This window comes from Hypanus sabinus, chromosome 4, assembly GCF_030144855.1.
Source record: "Hypanus sabinus isolate sHypSab1 chromosome 4, sHypSab1.hap1, whole genome shotgun sequence".
Classification (NCBI taxonomy): Eukaryota; Metazoa; Chordata; class Chondrichthyes; order Myliobatiformes; family Dasyatidae; genus Hypanus; species Hypanus sabinus.
The window spans coordinates 71438491-71448088 of NC_082709.1; positions in this window are offsets into that span (position 1 = coordinate 71438491).

Sequence of the window (9598 nt, forward strand, 5' to 3'; positions counted from 1 at the left end):
TCTCAGGTTCTGGGGCTTCCTCCATGGTGGTTGTAGGAGTTCACTCTGGGAATGCAGGAAGTGATTCTGAACCACCTGGACAACTTTCTTCTCAAGCGATTGACTCTGCTCTCCTCAACTAATTGATGTGTCATCTACAGATGACATCAGATTCAATCTCCACTGTGTAGGAGAATGATCCAGTTCTGACGTTAATCTTTCCAAGTACCCACTTTTGCTCACCTCTGTAATCCTTCAACATGACTGCTTATCCCAGAGTGAAGCCTCCTACTTCTTTCATCTGCTTAATCAGGATACACATTCAGAGACTGAGTTTGAGGAGATCCAAGTGTGAGTGTGAGGGACGACCCAGGAACAACGTAGCTGAGTTGTTAGTTGTGGAGTGTGCTGTATTGCGATATGCAAGGAGGAAACTGACAAGCTTCTGATTCAGTGTTGGCACGTAGTGTGTCCCGCTGACATTGCTCACAGTGCGTCCTTTAGACTCTGGGCAAATCTTTCCACCCAGCCATTTGTCGCTGGGTGATGCAGTGCAGATGTAATATGTCTTATTCCTTTCATTTTCAGAAATGACTGAAACTGTTCTGTAACAAACTGACCAGTCCCTGAGAAGAGTCTTCTCCACTCAACCTTGGAAAGAATTCCTTCAGCCTCCATGTAATCTAGCTCACAGGCTACTTTATCATGAAAAGTATAAGGATCTGGATGGGCTTTGTAACACGTGGGTGAGGCATTTTCATTTAAATTTATTTTACCCTTCATATGTTTGAGTTTTCCAAAACTATCATTGAACACTGCTGTGGCATCATCCAGTACCTTTCTTAGAGTCATAGAGAAGTACAGCACAGAACAGGCTCTTTACTGTGCACTGTACCAGCAGTTATGGTCAAAATGACAATAAAAGTTGACTTGACTTGACTTTGGCCCAACTAGTCCATGTCGAAAACATTTAAACTGCCTAGTCACATCAACCTGCACTGCAACAATAGCCCCCCCCCCACCTCTAACATCCATGTAGCTACCCAGATTTCTCTTAAACATTGAAATTGAGCTTGCATGAACCATACATGTTGGCAGCCCGTTCCACACTTTCATAACTCTCTGAGGGTTGAAGTTTCCTCTCATGTTCCTCTTAAACTTTTCACTTTACACCTTTAACTCATGACCTCTGGTTATAGTCCCACAGAACGTCAGTGGAAAAAGCCATTATCCTATCTATACCCATAATTTTGTATGCATCTATCAAGTTTCTTTGCAATCTTCTACATTCTAAGGAATACTCTCCTAACCTATTCAATTTTTCCTTATAATTCAGGTCCTCCAGACCCAGTAACATCCTTGTATTTTTTTTTCTGTACTCTTTCAACCTTGTTTACATTTTTTTCTGTAGGTAGGACAGTGACCAAAACTGAACACAATACTCCAAATTAGGCTTCACCAACATCTTATACATCTTCAACATCCCATCTCCTGTACTCAATGCATTGATTTATGAAGGCCAATGTTTCAAAAGCTTTCTCTATGACCTTATCTGTGCAGATAATTTGTTCTGAAATTAATATATAAACAAAATGAATTATCCTGTACAGCTAACAAAGCATAACGAATCGATATGAAAAAGCTCTACATTTGATATCTAGAACAAACTTGATGTCTTATAAATTAAATGAGCTGGCCTGGTTCTTGCAGGTACTGGGCGTCAACTTTGTCTCCCCAAAGGTGTCTCAGGGTAAATCAAGCACTATCACAAAATGTGAGAAAGGTTGTAAAAATAGCTCTGATTCCAGTTCTGGGTTCACTGAATGTAATCTGAATGTTTCAGTTTTACTGCTGTGTAGGTATACAGTACTTAATAAAATTACATGCACATTGTATGGCATCCTTCATAACCCAGAATCTGATAGGATAACTATCCTAGGAGCAGGCTATTCAGCACAGCGATTGTATCGTACCACCAGGCAATGGTTATCACTAATTATTAGAGAAATATTAATTGAATTATCCTTATCATTTGATGGTTTTATCATTGCTAAGTCATCATTGATCAGAAATGCATCTGGTCCAACCACATATGTATTGTGGTTACATGAGCAGGTCTGAGACTGGGTATCTGACCAAGGAAGTCTCAAACAAAGGAATATAGTTACAATAGGAGGGGTAACTTAGAATGGAGCTGTTTGAAATTTCTTTGTGCAGAGGGTGATGAATTTCTGAAATTCTTTACCCCAGGGGGTTCAGAAGGCTTGCTCTTTAGAAATATTTAAGATGGTGATGGAATTTTTTTTGAAAGATGGGCGAATTTAGGGTTGTGGAGAACTAACAGAGGAGAGGAGTTGAGGCCAGTGTAGATCAGTCAGGATCATATTCAACACAGAGGCAGTCTGGAGAGTTCAGGTGCCTTGATCGTGCTCTTTGAAAGCTTCTGGTTCCTGCGTGTAAGCATCACAAACAGCTGGTCCTGGTCCAATCACATAGATGCAATAGCCATGAAAGCACACTACTACCTCAGAAGGCTAAGGAAACTTGGCATGTCCCTATTGACCCTTACCAATTCTTATAGATGCAGTATAATAAACACCCTATTCAGCTGCATCACAGCTAGACATTGCAACTGCTCAGTCAACACCACAAGGAATTGCGGAGTTTTGGACACAGCTTACCATCATGAAAACCAACCTCCCTTTTATGGATCCCGTCTGCACCACACTGCCTCAGGAGAGCAGCCAGCATAATTAAAGACCCTACTCACCCCAGACCTTCTCTCTTTTCCTCTCATCCATTGGTCAGAAGATACAAACATTTGAAAGCATGCATCACTAGGCTCAAGGACAGCTTCTATTCTACTGTTACAAGACTCTTCAATTGATTCCTTAAGCTCTTTAATCTCCCAATCTACTTCATTATGGACCTTGGACCTTATCACCTACCTGCACTGTATTTTCTCTGTAACTGTAAAACTATATTCTGCATTCTGTTATTTATTTTCCCTTTGTACTACCTCAATGTACGTACGTTTTGAAAAGATCTGTCTGGATGGCATGCAAAATAAAGATGTTCACTGTACTGAATAGACATAGAAACATAGAAAACCTAAAGTGCAATACAGGCCCTTCGGCCCACAAAGCTGTGCCGAACATGTCCTTACCTTAGAAATGACCTAGGGTTACCCATAGCCCTCTATTTTTCTGAGCTCCATGTACTCGTCCAGGAAACTCTTAAAATGCCCTATCATACTTGTGATAATAATAAATTACCAATACAAATACCCTCTAAAACCTTTCCATGATTTACAAGGCACAAATCATAAATAACTGCTATGGAATACTTGCCTGAATGAGTGCAGTGCCAAAAACTCTTATGGAAACTCTGCACTATTCAGGACAAAACATCCATCAACTTCAATAAATATTCATCCCCTCTACCACTGACATAGAGTGGCTGCTCATCTGAGCTATTCCAAAAGCAACAAGGGCAGCAGTAAATGGAAACTCCACCCCCTGCAGGTTCTTCTACAAGACATGCACCTTCTATATTTGGATAGTTCTTAATTACCACCTCATGTGAATGTAATAACTCCCTACACAACAGCACTAAGAGAATCTTCTCCGAAATAACTGCAGTAGTTCACCTTCTCTGAGACATTCAGAAACAGGTATTTAATGCTGGCTGTGAATTATTGAATAAAAACATATTGGTCCATCACATGGACTCCACATTGAATTCAAATTCTGATTTTTTCTGAAGCATAGTCAGGAAAATGTGAATTCAGCTATCAAGGCTGATGGGGACAATCAACTGTTCAATAAGTCATCTATCATTTTCTTATAAATGAATTATTTATGTCAATCTGCAACACCAGCAGACCTCAAGTGGGATTGCACATGTTCCTTCTCTAACCAGTCTGAGACCGATACCAATTCTACAAACTCTTTCCATTACACCTGAGCTATCTGTCTCTGGAGTTATCTGTATTTTGCATTGGATAGTTCATCCTTCCTTGTCCTGGATTCATCTAGTAACATCTCCATAGAATCATCAGGTAATGTGGAATTTTCTATTATTGACCCACTTCCAGACTTTTTTTTGTTACTCAAAAAGTGAAGTTCTCTTTTCATTCAGGCTTTCTAGCACAGGGTTCAGCAGTATAGCAGTCTGCCACAGCCAAGTTCTCTCTGTTCCTCCATTTCACTTGCTATCCTCCATTTACTCCTTTGCCTTGTTATACCTCCCCAAATGCATTAGCTTCAAAGGACAGAAGTTAATTTACTATCCTCCTGCCCAAATGAAGTCCATCACTATCTCAAAAACTTCTAAAGCAAAAGCACTCTTCCATTAACAAGTCCAAATCAACTGGCCCTGATTAATCTGCGCCATTCTAAATGAAAGTTTAAATTATCTCAGGAAAAGGGTTCTAGTAGTCTTCATAACAACAAAATTAAACAAACTAGCTGCCAGGCTAGTAAAGAGATTGTGGAGGCATTAGTAATAATCTTTCAAGAATCACCAGATCTTGGAATGGTTCCAGAAGGATGGGAAATTGAAAATGTCACTCCACTCTTCAAGAAGGGAGGAAAGCAGAAGAAAAGAAACTACACTCCAGTTAGTCGGATCTCAGTGGCTGGGAAGATGTTGGAGATGATTATTAAGGATGGGGTCTCAGAGTACTTGGAGGCGCATGATAAAATGAGGCATAGTCAGCACGGTTTCCAAGAGGGAAAATCTTGTCTGACAAATCTGTTGGAATTCTTTGAAGAAGTAGCTAGCGGGGGAAACAAAGGAGAATTGGCTGATGTGTGTACTTGGGTTTTCAGAAGGCCTTTGACAAGGTGTCGCACATGAGTCTGCTTAACAAGATACAAGCCCATGGTATTACAGGAAAGACACTAGCATGGATAAAGCAATAGCTGATTGACAAGAGGAAAAGAGAGGGAGTAAAGGGAGTCCTTTCTGGCTGTCTGCCAGTGACTAGTGGTGTTGTGGTGGTGACTAGTGGGGTCTGTGTTGGGATCAATTCTTTTAACATTATATGTCAATGATTTGGATAATGAAATTGATGGAGTTGTTGCAAACTTTGCAAACGATATGAAGATAGCTGGAGGGGCATGTAGGTTTGAAAAAGTAGAGAGGCTACAGAAGGATTTAGACAGATTAAGAGAATGGGTAAAGAAATGGCAGATGGAATACGGTGTTAGAAAGTGTGTGTTTGTACCCTTTGGTAGAAGAAAGGAAAGGGTTGACTACTTTCTAAACGGAGAGAAAATACAAAAAAAAACGGAGGTACAAAGAAACTTGGGAGTGCTTGTGCAGCATTCCCTAAAGGTTAATTTGTAGGTTGAGGCTGTGGTGAACAAGGTAAATGCAATCTTAGCATTCATTTCAAGAGGGATAGAACATAAAAGCAAAGATGTAATGTTGAGATTTTATTAAGTACTGGTGAAGCATCACTTGTGAACAGGTTTGGGCCCCTTATCTTGGAAAGGTTGTGCTTAAACTGGAGAGGGTTCAAAGGAGATTCACGAAAATGATTCCAGGATTGAATGGCTTGTCATATGAAGAGTGTTTGATGGCTCTGGGTCTGTATTCACTAGAATTTGGAATGAGGGGTGACCTTATTGAAGCCTATCAAATGGTGAAAGGCCTTGATAGTGTGAAAGTGGAGAGGATATTTCCTATGGTGGCAGAGTCTATGACCAGAGAACATAGCCTCAGATAGGAGGGATGTTCTTTTAGAGTGGAGATGAGGAGGAATTTCTTTAGCCAGAGACTGATGAATCTATGGAATTCTTTTCCACAGGCAACTGTGGAGGCCAAGTCTTTATGTATTTTTACTGCAGAAGTTGATAGATTCTTGATTGGTCATGGTATGAAGGAATACAAGGAGAAGGCAGAATATTGTGGCTGAGAGGAACATTGGATCAGCCGTGATGAAATGGTGAAGCAGATGTCATGGGCCAACTGGCTTAATTTTACTCCTAGTCTTATGCTTTTATGGAGATTCTCTGAGATATGCTACACAGGTATGTGTTCGTCTACCTCTGGGCTCCTGTGGCCCTTACCGGTTCCCCGACACCCGTGGTCCCACATTCCCATGGACTTCATCACGGGTTTGCCACCTTACGATGGAGCTATGGTGATCATGAAGTGGTGGACCGGTTCTCCAAATTGGCCTATTTCCTTGCTCTCCCCAAACTTCCATCAGCCGCTGAGTTGGCGGACCTTGTTCTCCAACATGTAGTTCACCTCTAAGGTTTCCCTCACGACTTTGTGTCAGACCAGGGCCCACAATTTGTCTCCCACTTCTGGAAAACCTTTTGCTCCCTCGTCAGCACCTCAGTGAATGTGTACCCTGGCTATGATCCGCAGACCAATGGTCAATCAGAAAGAGGAGGTCAGCAAGTGAAGCCGTTTCCGCGATGCTTCTGCTTCTAACCCTTCCATATGGAAAAAGTATCTGCTTTGCACCAGAATCAACATACCACCTCTGGTCCATGTATGTCATGTTTTGAAGTGCTTTGTGGCTACTAATCCCTGTGGCTCCCCGCAGAGGAGCCAACCTGGAAGGCCTGTCTGCCAACGTCCTGGTTTGCCGATGCTGAAATGCTAGGAAGAGGGCATGGGGGGGGGGGGGGGGTGCATTCTAGCTGCCAACTGTGCCTAATACCACCAGGCTAACCACCTTCAGCACCCAGCCAGACTACGCCAGCCTGGGGACACCCGAGGTCTGCACCTATCACCGAGTCCCACAAGCTCTCGACCCAATTCATTGCTCCCTTTAAGACTACCCATCACACCAATTCAATTACTTACCATCTCCAGCTGGCACAGTCCCTCAGGATCACACCTACCTTCCAGATGCCCTAACTTAAGCCCATTGTCCATGGACCTTTCAACCCACCTGAGCCTGCAGGTGGGTTGAGTATGGTAGAAGGTGATCCTATGTAAATGCTCTGCTGGTTGATGGATTCTTGTTGTCATGGATGGGATGTATAATACCTGGTCAACTGGGAAGCGTACGCCCCAGAGGAAAGGTCTTGAGTGCTGTCCAATTTCATATTGCATCTGTCGCTCATTGAGCAGTTCTAACTGACCCATCCAGATCATCATGTCAGCTGTAGGAGGGGTGGGGTGCGGGGTCCTGGTGGGGTATGTCAGGTCTGCACAAGCAGGCACCTTTCTAGTCTTCACTTAGCTAACAGGACTCACTTGCCACTTGTTCCCAACTCATCATCTATAGCCAAGTAAACCCAACTCTCATCCTTGTTCACACATTGAAGCAGGAGTCACTCCTAGCCTTCAGTTACCTTGTTGCCTTGTCGTATTAAGTATCTCTCTGTTCCCTCTTGTTTTGTGACCCCTCATGGCTTGTTATTTTGCAGTGTTTTAATAAAATATTGTTTACTGCTAAATCGTCTCCATTGCTCTGCTTTTGGGTCAAGCCACCTCTACATTTCCTGACACTGGCTGATTATTATTTCATCTTTTCTTAACTTTTTATACAATGAGAATAATGTCAGCCATTTCACAGTCCTCTATAATCATATAATCAGGTGGAATATCACATATAATCAGTGAAGTCTGGAAAATGATGATCAGAACCTCTTCAGTTTCTTAGCTTAATTATTTTAACTACACAGGGTATGTTTCAAATGGGTCTCACCTCTGAACTACGTTCAAAAAAAATTCCAATTCTTCATACACTTCAGCTTTTACTATAGTGCTAGTATTGTCCCTCACTTTTGTGAAGGCAGCTAATAAGTGTTCATTATTAAGTGTTGGATTCTGATGTTTGAATCCAAGGTTCATTCAGAAGTCAGGAAAGAAGTGTAAAACTTGTCACTTCACAATCATTTTATTATGAGTTAACAGAACAAAGGAATGAAGAGCTGAACAGACAGTGAAAGAGGTCTACTAGGCAAAGAGACAAAGGAACTAAGGTGCTAAGCAGATGGCGTTCTTTGTGTCTAGCAATTTTATAGCCATAGATAAGGAAAACTTTCATTCAAATTAATGATCAGAGTTAACCAATTAGAAAGTCATTATTCAAATAACGCAGTACAAAGAAGCTCCCAGAGTTTTCCAGAGTTATACTTTGTATAACCTCTGAGACATATTAAACTGTTATATGTATATATGAACTGTTTAAATACAAGCAGATAATTAATTGTAAATCTACAAAAAAACAATTAAACAGTCTAAGAAGTAAAGAGTCAGATTCAACAACTCCCCCCCCCCATGATTCTAAATCACACATTTAGAATCATAACATCTGAAAATTCAGAGGCAAGAAAACTTGCAGTATCTACATTAAGTACAAAATAACCAAAAACTACTTAAGCTATGAAATATCAAGTGGTATAAGTTCTTCTTCAAGATATTCATAGGATTATGTCATGGTTAGGCAGATTAATAGGCACACTTATGTGAGAGTGAAATACACTATTAATGATTACCTTTAAACAAGTAAAAATGATATAAATTATAATAAGGCATGAATAATAAGACTGGTAATATTGAGAAACCACAGCTTCCGAAATTGAAGTGAAACCAGTCAAAGAAATCCCATCCATCAGATTAATGTAGTTTGGCTGCTTCTTTATGAATATGATCAGCCAAATCACTTAAGTTTTCAGATGTGTCAGGTATGTAAGTACAACATTCCTTGTCTATAATTCCATATGATCCCCCCTTAAGTGCTAAGAGAAGATCTCACGCCACACAACTTTAAAGGACCATCATGTCGACCATTTCTGTTGTTACCATTCCCAAGGCTTCCCAAGTGCAATAGCTTACCTCTTTCTAAGGCTGCAGCAACATTTTTAATCTCTCTCATACTCATTGCAGCATCATAAAGTGGGAATAAAACTTATGCAAAATGATCTCCTTCTGAAATGTCTTGTTTACTTCGAGAATCAGGTGGTAAATGTAAGGTGTGTGTATGTCTCATAGCAGGAAAATCATACCCTAAATAGCAAGTAGGTATAAGGTTCAGTTCCACACATAAAATACATATCATTCCATGAACGTAGACCTTTCCTTATTACTTGACAGGAGCTTCTGATTGCCAATGAAAATTCCAGAATCATTACCCCATTTAGGACAATGTAGAGCATTATTGCATAAACTGTGCCATACTGGAGTGATGCCTTCTGAACTCAAGCAAAAGGTAGATATTATAGTGAACACATGAAGAGATTTAATAGCTTTGTCATGAACATCAGATGTGGGTAAGACATGAATAGGATCAGATATTATATTCTCTAAATTATGCTGATATATTTACATAAATGATCCAGTTTAAGATGGCATGTGGGGGCCATGATCATCGTATATTTACGCCCCCTTTGGGAGTAATGAATCACATTAGTGGAATGCTTAATAAAGAGGGAGCATTTGCTTAATAAAGAGGGAGCATTTGTACTGGATCTGCAGAAGTGCCTAGCATTGGTGAATATTTTCAAGTGTGCAGTGTAGATTAACATACCCAACAGCTAGAGTTGATAACAGCATCAGCAAGTTCATGATTTAGTCACAAGCATACATTGAGTCATCTCAAATGGGCACATTATGAGTAGGGAAAATTAACAAAAATATAACAACA